The sequence below is a fragment of the Ursus arctos genome, unplaced genomic scaffold (assembly GCF_023065955.2).
Source record: "Ursus arctos isolate Adak ecotype North America unplaced genomic scaffold, UrsArc2.0 scaffold_4, whole genome shotgun sequence".
Taxonomy (NCBI): Eukaryota; Metazoa; Chordata; class Mammalia; order Carnivora; family Ursidae; genus Ursus; species Ursus arctos.
Genome location: NW_026623056.1, coordinates 21,876,660 through 21,889,699, shown reverse-complemented (window position 1 = coordinate 21,889,699; position 13,040 = coordinate 21,876,660).

The following is a 13,040-nucleotide window of genomic DNA, read 5'->3' as shown; positions in this document are numbered from 1 at the left end:
TAGCAGAATCCACAGTATAAAAATAAAGCATTCACAATTTTCCTGACATGATCCGAAATTAACTGACATACACAGAATAGGAATTGTGAGCTATTCTAAGAAAAAGGCAATCAACAGATGTCAAGCTAAAATGACACAGATGTTGAAATGACCTGTTAGGACTTTAAAGTAGCTATTATAGTGTGCTTCATGGGGAAAAGATCATATATTAGAAAAAATAGGAAATCTCAGTAAAGAAACAGAAAACAACAAAGAAATTTCAGCAGAATGGAGGTGAGAGAGGAAAATGTCAGTGAACTTGAACATAGATCAGTATAAATTACCAATCTGAAGAAAAGAAAAAATAAGATTGAAACAAATGAACAAGTTCTCAGAGACCTTTGGGACAATCTAAAATGGCTTAACATATGCATAATTGGTGCCCAGAAGGAAAAGAGGAGTAAGGACAGGAAAAAAAAAAAGATTAAAAAAAAATGACCAAAGCCCTTAACATTTTGGATAAGGAATATTCATTTATGGACTCAAAAAGGTCCATACCTCCCACGTAAGACAAACCCAAAGAAACCCGTGTGAATAAAAATTATAATCAAACTAACAAGCAAAGATAGTGAGAATATCTTGGAAGCGGAGAAAAATGACACATTACATATAAGATAACAATTTAAATTTCTGCAGCTTTCTTGGTACCATATGGATGAATTAACTTAAAATGAATTGCACCAAAGTGCAGGAGCTAAAACTATAAAACTCTCAGAAAAAAAAAAAAATGTGTAAACTTTGTATCTTTGAATTAGGCACTGTTTTTTTTCAGGGATGACAATTAAAACACAACTAACCGTAGGAAAAAAGGTAAATTGGGCTTCATTAAAATTTAAAAAATTTTGTACTTAATTTTTTTAAAGATTTTATTTTTACGTAGTCTCTACACCCAACATGGGGCTCAAACACACAACCCTGAGATCAAGAGTCTCATGCTCCTCTGACTGAGCCAGCCAGGCACCCAATAAAATTTTTTTTCTACTTTAAAAAACACTATCAAAAAAATGAAAAGGCAACCAACACAGTGGAGGAATTTGCTAGCAAATTGTGTATCTCATATGGGACTAAGTAGCCAGAATATATAAAGGGCTCATATAGTAAAATGCAACTAAATTTTAAAAATGGACAAAGGATTCAAGTAGATGTTTTTCCCAAGAAGATACACAAATGACCAATAAGCACAAGAAAAGATGTTAAAAGTCATTGGTCATTAGGAAAGTGTTAATCAAAACCACAAAGCAATACCACTTCACACCCAGTAGAATGGTTAGAATCAAAAAGTAAGCTAATAATAAATGTTGGCAAGTATACGAAAAAGTCAAAACCCTTGTTCACTACTGATGAGAATGTAAAACAGTACAGCTGCTTTAGAAAACAGTGTGACATTTTCTCAAAAACTTAAATATAGAGTTACCATTTGATCCAAGAATTCCATCCTATGTATATACCCAACAGAAATTAAAACATATGTCCACGGAAGAATCTGTATATGAATGTTCATTGCAGCATTATTCATAAGGGCCAAAAGGTGGAAACAATCCAAATGTCCATCAACTGATGAATGAATAAACACAATAAGGCATAACTCTACAATGGAGTATTATGTGGCCATAAAAAGGAGTGAAGTGATAATATTGCTACCATATTCATAAACCTTGAAAACATTATGTGAAGTCAAAGAAGCCAATCACAAGGACTACATATGCTATGATTCCATATATATTATATGTTCAGAATAGAGAAATCTATGGGGACAGAGAGCAGATTGTGGTTTCCCAGAATAGAGGAGTTGGAGGGTTAGGGAATGATAGCTACAGAGTACAGGGTTTCTTTTGGGAGTAATAAAAATATCCTGAAATTGGTCGTGATGATAGTTGCACAGCTCTGTTAATATATTAAAAACTATTGAATTTTACACTTTAAATGATGACATATGATATGTGAGTTATATCTCCATAAAGCTGCTACCAAAACCAAAACCCAAACCAAAACAGATAATATGTTAAGACCAATTAGGGATTATCCTAGAAAAGTAAGGTTGATATAACATTCAAAAATCAAACAACAGAGTGACATCAGCAAATTGGCAAAACAGGAGATTCCAGTCCTCAAAGTCCCACAGAAACACCAATTTTAACAGCCACCCACAGATGAGAATACCTTTGTGGGAGCATAGGAGTCTGGCGGATAGGTTCCAGCTCTCGTGTAGCAAAAAATCCAAGAGTAGATGCATCGAAGAGAGTAAGAAGAATAGTTTTACTATAACTTTGTCACCTCTTGTGTGTGGGAGAGGGGAGAGAGGGAGATAACCAAGGAATGAGAATTATGGTATCTGAGGACATCTGTTTCTGCCTCTAGTAGCAGAATGGGTGGAGAAAAAACAGACAATACAGAATAAATCACAGCTTGGTAGAAGATGGTGTATTGTGGATATAGTAAGTGTGGATATGTCCGGCTGGAAGGATAGATATAGGTAGAGATACCTATGAGACAGTTGAATATAAAGGTCTGCAGTTCAGAAAGTTTTCTGCTAGAGCTGGAAACATTTAGCATGCAGATGATACTTGAAGCCCAAAGACAGGATACTGTATCCAGGGTCCATTTAGTGAACAAGGGAAAAGGCTGAGGATGGGGTCCTGGGAACACTGACGTTGAAGGGGTTAGTATTAAAAAGAAAAAAAGAATCCAGAGCAAAGTAAAGAGATTCTGAGAGGCAAGAAGAAAGCCAGAAGAGAGGGATATTACAGAAGCTCAGAGAAGAAACACAACAGGAAGATGCCCTGGCCATTTTCCAATGCCAGTTTGGGATCACCACATTTCAGGCGAAGCAACTAAAATGTTTCATCCAGAGAAGATAAAACCACAAGACAGAAGCGGAAATAAAAGCAGAGTCGGTTTTCTGATATCTGCAGACTAACGATACATGAAACCGAGTAGCTTTTTATGTGCATAGGGGGTTCAAAAGCCAGAACTAGAGCCAATGTGCAGAGGTTCAGAAACAAAGAACTCAGCTCAATTTAGGAAAAAAAAAATTCGTCATTTTGCTAGAATTATCCAAACATAAAATGGGCTGCCCCGGTGGGGTTGTTAGTACTAGACTGATGGGTCACATGTCAGAGGATCAGGGGTCCACGTAGAAAGATACCATATATCTATCACCATTATCCAGAAGTACTTACTAAACAGTGGGTGGAATGACATGTAATTGCTAATGTTTAGTCATTTTTAACCAATAAAGATTATAATTTTATTTGGTTCAATCTAGTATTTACTGGATGAAAATTATTGAATAAATAAATAATGAATGAATATTGGACTAGGGAGTCCTTTTAATTTTCAGTGAGTAAAAATGTAGATGCTTTTTAAAAATCAGTTCTAAAAACACTAAGTATTTCCTGGAAATAACACAAATTGACTATAGAGTGTGCCAGAAGGAAATATATTTCCTTCCACCATCATGTAGCTATTTCCTAAAGGATTCCAAAAGCAGTATTTTAGTTAAGTATTTATTTGAACAATTTTGAGTAAATTTACTCAGAAATATTGCATTGAAAGTCCATTTTATAGACTGAACAGCAAAAAAATTATTTTATTATTGTTGTTATTATTGTTATTGATAACACCAGAAAAGAAAAAAAAAGGCATTCAAAAATATACCTCTGAATCAAGAAATTTAATAGAGAATTAATTTTTTTTTATTTTGAAAGAAAATATCTTATTTAACAATTCAGCTTATATGATTCAATTTCTGTTGGCTTTTATCATCCACTTGTAAGGATTTTAAGCTACTCAGAAGGAAAGAAATTGCTAGTTGTTGATTTTTTTTTTTTAATGATTCCAAGTTACTACGAGTATAATTTCCTCGGGTTGTTGCTTGGGAGTCATAAATGTCACCACAAGTGCAAGTTTTTGTTCTTATTTTGATTTCTATTGACTAAGCCTTTCCCTTTTCAGCCACTTAGTGTCACCCTATCACAACCCAAATTATAGTCTAAATTATAAAGACAAAGTGCTCCTTTCCTCTGCCACAGTGGAATGCAGACTCCATGGAGCATAAATTGTTCCCTAGAGCATGCAGTAGTCAATCTTTCATTTTCTTTCACATTCCTCATTCTAGAGATTTTCTGGCAAAATTACATGATAGGAAAATGAATATTTTGCTTCTTTGACATTTTGGTACATTTTGTACATTTATAGTCTAAATTATTTTCATCCTGTTAGGAATCTGATTAATTATTAGCCTGCCTAGCTTCTGAATAAAAGCTAATTAAACACATGATTAATTATTAATAATATGCTGAAATACATGTGGTCATTTTATCGATCTAGATGTTAATAACCACAAGCACTTCAGTTGACATCTTCTCCAGCCATGGTTAGTCTAGATGAGATACTGAGCATGGGGTTGTCTTGCTCAAAAGTCTTCTAAGTAGTTTTGTTTCCTGTAGGTAAAAATTTGACCAGTCTCTTTATTCTGATATTTAAGGCCTCTATGATCTGGCCTCATATCCCTGGTTCTAGCCACATTGGAGACTCTGGTTGCCAGTCCCCAACTGTATCTTACACAATCTTGAATATGTACTTCTGTTTACTCTGTTATTTCCACTGAGATGCCCTTGTACTATTTATCACTATACATTCCTTCCCAATCCATCTCCAATATTGTCTCTTCCATGAAATCTGTTATGAATTAGACATAATTTTTTAAACACAAAATATCCAAGTCAGAAAGGTTTTATCATCCTCTGATTAATATTTTATGTGTGGAGAAGTATTTCCTATACTCCATGTCCCCTACAGCATATTGCCTTTCCATGTCTCAATGTCTATAGCTGGGTCACATACTAATCATTAATAAGGTAAATGAATGGATATAGCAAAGGGTCCAACCATCCATGGGGATGTGAGAAGAATGAAAAGTTCAATAAAGCCAGTGATATAAGAAGGGAGGCAAAGATTTTGGGTAGACAGTCATTGTTTTCAACTCTTTCCAATGTGAAAATAATTGCTATGTCTATAAATTCTAATAGCATTTTCTTTAGACAGTTATCAAAGAACACCTATTTCAATAGCCTGTGTTACAGAAGAGAAATAGACTAGAAATTTCATCTCTTTATCCCAATATCTGGCACACATTGGGTACCAATAAAGTTCTTTGGAAGTAAATCTTATTTAAGTGACCATTGCTGGTATTCCTCAATAACAGATTGATGACTCTGTACCCCATGTTTGAAAGGCAATAACTAGAGGTTAAAAGAAGAGTATTTGTGTATAAATTCTGCTGGTGGTTACAGTTGTCTGTTCCCAATTTTATCTGTGCTACTTCTTAGCTGTGTGAACTTTGGCAAGTTACATAAGCTCCATAGCTTTACTTTTTCCATGTGTAAGATGGAACGACTTTACATGAAAATACTTAATTTTTTAAGTGAATTAATGTTTGTAAATTGCTTAGCCCAGTGACAGAGACTTAGTAATTAGTAGCTACAGTTAGGAACCTCCATGGATCACAAAGTTATGGCTATTTTGGTCAGTGCAGGGTATGGAAATAAAGTTAAGTTTCCTTTCTATGAACCAAATCAAGCCAATTTCCGTATAGGTAAATGGGGCTAGCAAGACCAATTTCCCTTTACCAACTGTCATGGCAACAAAGTCAGCAAAACTGATAAACTCTGAATTTTCCCATTACCTTTTGTGGATTTAAAATAACACAACAGCTCGAAAGTATTTTCTGATAATTCTTTTGAAAGAAATATTGACTCTAATCTTTATGTGAAAAGAGAGAAAACCCAGCGCCCCAAAATAAAGGTAGAGACGTAAGTAATATGAGATACTGTTACGGGGTTGGACCCCAAGACGGGACCTTTACTGCCCACCTGCTTGTACTCACTAACCTTTGTCTTACATTTTTTCTTAAGCTCTTCTTTCTGGCTTACCTCTTACCTCAGGCAAACGAAACCCCACAACCAGGCTCAGCTGATGATGACTGCCCTGACAAGACATCCCGCCAGCCCAGACCACCCAGATCATCTGAGCTAAACCCCTGACTTCCATCTGCACATAGGCCGTAAGGTGACCCCCTGGAAGAACCAGCAATTGCCTCTACCTCATTATAATACTAAAACAAAATCTCCACCCATGGAGGAGCGGTTGCCTCATTTATATAACATACAATGTAGTGCCGGCACGCTCCCTAAGGCGCATGCGTGACCTTATGCTCGCCTCTGCAGAGGATGACAAGGCTACCCTATCTAAATATTCAAAACCCTAAACAAAAGGTGCCCGTTCACCCTCTTCGGGAGTCCCAGCTTTGGAAGCTATTCCTTATTTTATGCAAATAAAGTTTATTTTGTGTGACGACTCCACCTGGGATCCGTGACTCACCAAGGAGCAAACTGACGGTTCGGTTACAATATGAAAGGAAAACGAAGACTCTCCCTCATGCGTTCACCAAGTTTTGAGCAATGTCTTTTAAAAATCAAATTTGGAAGTTAGAATCCTAAACTTTTAATATCTGACAAGGAAAAAAAATTCCACTGAAGTTGGTGAAAGAAACTGCGAAGTAGAGTTTAATATCTGTCGCGTTACATTTACAAAGCAATAAACTCAGCTATTTAGCAACTGCAATGTTTATCCAATTGTTTTTAAAACACGACGAGAATTTGCAATTTTCAAGAATTCAGTAATGTTACCAGTTAATAAAACAACTCTTACTCACTTCTAACCTAAGCACGGTTTGTCAATTATTACCATAAGCAGAGGCACTTACAGCAAATGTTTAACTCCAAGCTATGTCAAAAGCCCTTTTCAGAGTGATATAATTTGTGTTAAATCTGCAAAGGACTATATTTAATGGTCCATTTCAGACATGGCCTCTTAGTTGCTGGTACAATCTAATAATGAATGTAGAACAAACCAATGTCAAGTTTTTTCCGTCCAAAAAGCTGTAGAGACACTATCTCCCCAAGCTGAGCTTAGGTCCATCTGACTACGGTGCATTTGTGGAAATTCTGAGTCTCTTTTTCCCCCCCGAATTTTTTTCCTGGTTAATACCTTTTCATATTCATGTGACATTAGGTTGGTCAGTTACATTCCAGCAAAAGTGACCTTTAATTAGTGCTTATTTTCCCCCCCCTCATATAATCTGGAGGGTGCCTTCACAGTAGAAGAACGTCTGGCCCTCTCCTCCTGCAAGCAGCTGGCTCTCAGGTCAGCTCATTCACTCATTACTTAATCAATTATTTAGCTCATTCGCTCATTACTTAATCGATTATTTAGCTCATTTATTCAATACATATTTATTGTGTGCTTACTATGTGAAAGGCATTGTTGCAGGTACTGGAGGTACACAGTGAACAAAACAGCAGTAGGCACATTTCCTTCCTGAAAGCAGAAAGAGTTCTGGATCCCCAGTAAAAGAAAGACACGAGATAGCTTTCTTGACACAAGGGATGTTATTTTTTCCTCCCCACCCCAACCCCCAGTATTCTCTGTAATCCAGGCTCTACCAGCTCTCCTTGCCCAAGCACACTTCCTGCAGAACTTCTTAGGAAGTGTCCAAATTACAAAGAAATGCAAAAACGTCCATAGTTAAGGATTTTAAAGGAACAAAGGAAATGCACAAACTAACAAGTCTCTACCCTCACCAAAACAGAGACAATAAATCAGTGGTAAAAACTCCCAGGGCTGCTTGAAAAGCAAGCAAGTCCCTGTATTCCTTACCAGACATAAGGAGCCCAGGGCCCCATGCAGTTTGTACTGGCTCTCGGAGCATAGCCATAGACCTTCCTCTGTCCACAGTTAACCTCTGCTTCATTATAATGTTACAGTCTCAGGCCGAGGAGGAGCACACACTTCATTAACATAACCCAGGTTGCAGGTATAGGCATGTTTTCTAAGCAAGCCTGCACAATCTTATGCCTGACTTTACGTGTGATAACAGAGCTCTACTTTCTGAATATCTATCCTAACCCTAAATCAACGAAACCCACTCACCCTACTCATAAAGATGTGGCTTTGAAAGTATCCTCATGATCTCCTTTTTTGCTGCAAATCAAGTTTCCTTTGTGTGACAACTCACCTGGTGTAGTCTCTACCTGTAACTCACCAAGAAGCCACATCATGTTAGTTCCCTTACATTTGCTCATGACAGTTTCACTTCAGAGGGGGGACAGAAACAACAGCATGACAAGTAGGCCTTTCCAAAAATTCTTTGGGACACACAAATTACAGAAAGAGTAGATAGGGAGTGTTGGCTGGGGACGAGGTTCTCATAATATCAAATATAGTGGTAGGGGAAAGCCTCAGTGAAAATGTGGCATTTGAGCCAAGGGCTTAGGGAGGTGAAGAAGTAAACCATATGGGTAAATGAGAGAGGTGCCTTCAAGATTGAGGGAAGGACAAATGCAAAGGCCCTGAGGCAGGAGAATGCCTGGGGAGTTCAAGGAAAAGCATGAAGTCCGGTGTGCTGGGAACAGAGTGAGTCAAGAGGAGACCAGTAGAATATGAGGCCAGAAAGAGAAGAGAGAACAGGCCCTGTGAGGTTTTGTAAACAATTGCAAGGATTTCTTTTTTTCACTTTGAGGGAAATAAGAAGCCACTCAAGAGTTTTGTGCAGAAGAGTGACAGGATCCAACTTACAGTTAAGAGCATCACTGTGGTTGCTGTATCAAGAGTAGACAGTAGGCAGGCAAGTGTAAAAACAGAAGGAAGCAAAAATCTACTAGGAAGCCATTGAAGTAATTCAGGTGGCAGGTGATAGAAATTCAGGTGAAAAGTTGCTGGAGGAGGTAATGAAAGTGGTAGGGGTCTGTATATACCTTGAAAGCAGAGACTACAGGATTTGGTGATTGACTGGAGATGGTATGAAAGAGAGAACTAAAAAGTGTTTTCAAGTCTTTTTAGTCTGAACAACCAAAAGGAAACATTTGTAATGTACTGATATAGGAAAGATGGGTGGGAATGAAAGAGGAGAGGAGAGGTGGGGAAAATCTAGATTTGGGGCAAGTTTACTTGCAGAAGTCTAGTAGACATCCTAATGGTGATATGGAATTGGCAGTTGGTTATACAAGTTCAGCGAAGAGATCTGGATTGGAGAGATGAGTTTTGGAGTCTTCAGTTTGTGGAGGACAATCTCTGAAACTCAATGAGATTCCTGAAAATGCAGGTAAATAGAAAAAAAAGAGGTCTGAGGCTTAGCCTTAGGGCATCTCAAACATGTCAAGTCTGGATAGATGAGGGATAATCAGCAAAGGAGATGGAGAGAGACAGTTAATAAAATGGGAAGAAAATCAGGAAACGTATTGTTCTGGAAGCCAGGTGAAGAAAGTGTTTATGGAAGAAGTGATTGCTTATGTCAAATGCTGCCAATTAGGTCAAGTAAGATAAAGACTGAAAATGGACCATTGGTTGAGCAATCTGATCAGTATTTCTTCTCAGTGGGGAGAAGAAGCAAATGATGCAATCGGACAGCCAGACATACCGCCTCCTTTGAGGTCCTCCTTACATAACCCTGGATCCCATAGTTTCCATGAACTGAATTGACTTTGTAATTTATTTTATTCTATGATGCTCCAATACTCAATTCCTTATGTCTATGCCTGGTCTGATTTCATCTTGGTATTTTCAAGTTGATCTTTTAAAAAAATTATGTGCAAGAGACACATTTATATTATTATCATTGTTTTGCAGGAAATACAGTTTTAAGAGAAGATAAATGTTTTATTGTTACACTTCTGGTTAGTGCGAAGTGGTGACTTCAGTCCAGGCCTTCTGACTTGTAGAACTTTATCCTGCTCCGTTAATTTCTATAAAGAGTGATTGATGCCTCCTTCCTTTTTCTTTGGACCTTCCTTTATGCATTGTCCGCTTCTTTTTGTAACTTCTGTTTCTTCTTATTAAATCCCTTGAATTTGGGTCCTTAGATTTTTGTTTTTGAACACCTGCATGCCATGACCTTTAAGGACAAATATCAATAGAACTTTAGAGCTTCAGGGAATTTGGACTTCTGCCAGGCTGCAAATCCAGATAGTAGTTTCACATCACCTCATGACCATCCTTTTCTGCAGGACTTACTTTCTTCTACCTCCAGCACGGGAGAAAGGCTGGGTAAATGACCAGCACTGTACCATTGAACATACATCTGTCCATTCTCTTGTTACAAAGATAATGATTATAGAGTTCAATACCCAAGTACTCAGTAAATATTGTGAGTATAATCTCATACAAGATACTCTTTCTCCTTTTTCCTGATTCTTTCCAAGAGTTTTCCTTCCACCCTTACGTTCAAACATAAGAAGTCCATAGAATTTTAAGGACTTAAGAGACCATGTTACTAGTAGCAGACATCCATCTTCAACTTGACTTCTTGTGATGTCAACTCACTACCATTCACATACATAAGCATGCATTTGGAAAAAAAAGTATTGGATTAGTCACAACTTTTAAATGATAAAACATGAATTACAAAAACGAGGCAGTGGATTGTATCAGTATCGGTATCAGTTTTCTGGTTGTGATATTGTATAGGGCAAGCCGTTACCATTGGAGAAAACTGGGTAAAGGGTATTTAAGACCTCTGTTTTACTTCTTAAAACTGCACGTGAATCTACAGTTATCTCAAAATAAAAAACTGAAAATGTATACAGGTAAAAGGACATTCATGGGCAGACTTCTTTTTCTAAGACCTTCAAACTGTCATAATGCTGCAAAGGGAAGGCACAAGAGAAACTGCTGTCTTTGGCAGAATCTACCATGCTGGCCTTTGGAAGTGGTGTAAAAAAGTCACAGAAGCTAACGATAAATAGCAATCCGGGAAAAGAGAGGTGGCAATGAATATGAATTTTTATTTTAGCACCAAATAGAGTCGTGGTGTTTGCAGTAGTATTGTTAGTACAGATTACACCTCCAATCAGCTGCCACACTCCCAGCCAGCCACCTGCTGCGGAATCATGCATTTTTTTTTTCACAAGAATTATTTAATCTAGTATCCGGCTGGTCATAGTTCCAGTCTCCAAAGCTAAATCAAACATGTTGTCCTTGTTTCCACTTCATCTCTTTTCTAGTCCTCTGGCTTTCCTTTCCCTTCCCAGGATTTCTTAAGATCATTCAGTCCACTGACAGAAGTCAGGCTTCCGACCGCCTCATAAATAAGTTCACAAGTGAAGAGCCTATTTTTCCTTCCGTTTAATTACAGGCTTCAGAGACACTAGAATGGAGGGTGTCCTAGGGACAAATAATACTGTGGGCTTGGTTTACTTATCTCCTGTTGGCACTGGCACCAAGCCCTTCCTCTGCTTTGTAATTCATGGTTGTGTCTGTGGCTGCATACTAAACAGACTGAGGCCACCACGCGGCCCGCCTAGCCTGTCCAGAAGCAGCTCAACTAATCCACATCCCTCACTAGCCAGTTCAGAGCGGTAGTTTAGATAACGAGCACTGCTGCTTTGATTCTCGTGCAATCTAGGCATGCCGTCGTAAATTAATTCACGTAGTACCCTTCGTATTGGATGTGGTGAACTCTCCTGGGACTTAAACTATACCACATGCTTGTCCTGGATTCTGGGTGATTGGCTTCAAAATTGACCCTTAGAAATGTATGTATGTATAAAATGATCAGACGACAGAATTAAAAATAAAACCAAACATACAGGAAACTGTGAAAAGTAAATTTCCTTCCTCTTCTTGTTTCTTCAGACTCTCATTTCCCTTATACAGAGACACTCACTGTTAATAGTTTTAAGCAGAGACAGTCTATGTGTATATGAGTATATGTGTGTATGTTTCACAGAGAGGGAAGACACTATGGCTATATTTCCCTAATTATTACATAAAAGCTAGCAGGATGTATACAGTGTCCCACAATTTGTTTCTTATACTTGATAATTCTTAGAGGCCTTTTCTTGTCAGTATCTGCAACCTGCCCCACCTTTCTTTCTATCATCTCTCTCTCTCTCTACCTACCTACCTATCCATCTATCTATCTAGATATCTGTCTATGTATTTTAAGTAAGTTCTACATCCAATGTGGGGCTTGAATTCACAACCCTGAGACCAAGAGTCGCATGCTGTACTGATTGAGCCAGCCAGATACCCCTGTCACACCTTTTTAAACAACTGCTTAGTATTTTGTTGAGCAGATATAGTCCTTTTGCATTTAAATAAACAGCCCCATCTTGACATATGTTGTTTCTAATATTTTATTACCAGCAATGCTTTGGTGAACATCATTGCATGTAATTATTTGTGCTATGTGTAGTAGTATCTGTAGGATTTATTCCTGAAAGGAGAATTCCTGACCAACAGATATATTCAGTTCTTAGGTTAATTGGTATTGCCTAATTGTCTTGAAAGAGGCTGTACAGTTTTCCCAACCATGTAAGAGAAGACTTATCTTCCCATAACTATCTCTTTTTATTATCAATTTTTTTAACTTGCCATTCTGATGATAACTGCAAGCAATATTTATCTGATTATGAATGTGGTTAAGCACCTTACAAACCATTTGCTCCATTCTTCCCACCTAACCACTCAGTTCTTCACCATTCCCCGAATAACATCTATTCCTCACTGGCTTGAAATGACAGCTGAAATCTTTGTTTACTTTAATCTGTTTCTGAATTCTCTTCTGTTATATTTATCTTATTGTTTACGTGCATCCATACTAATTTTTGTAAACTTCTATACTTTTCTAATAAGTCTTAATATAAAGTAACTTCATGCCTCTTTATTTTTCTTTTTCAGAACGTCCCTAGATATTTTTGCAAGCTTTTATTTATTTATTTATTTATTTGGCAGTCGTGTTGGAGTTGTTTCAACAAACATTGAAATATGCACTGTTTAAAAGTATGGCGTGATCATTACGAGACAAGGAAAGCTTTCTGCCCAAGGTTGAGTTAGACCTGGGACTGAAAATGATGTGTAGGAAAAGAAGAGCTAAAAGGACCACAAAGGGAAGAAAATTAAATGTTCTAAGTACCAGATTCTGTATAAATCCCAGAAACGTC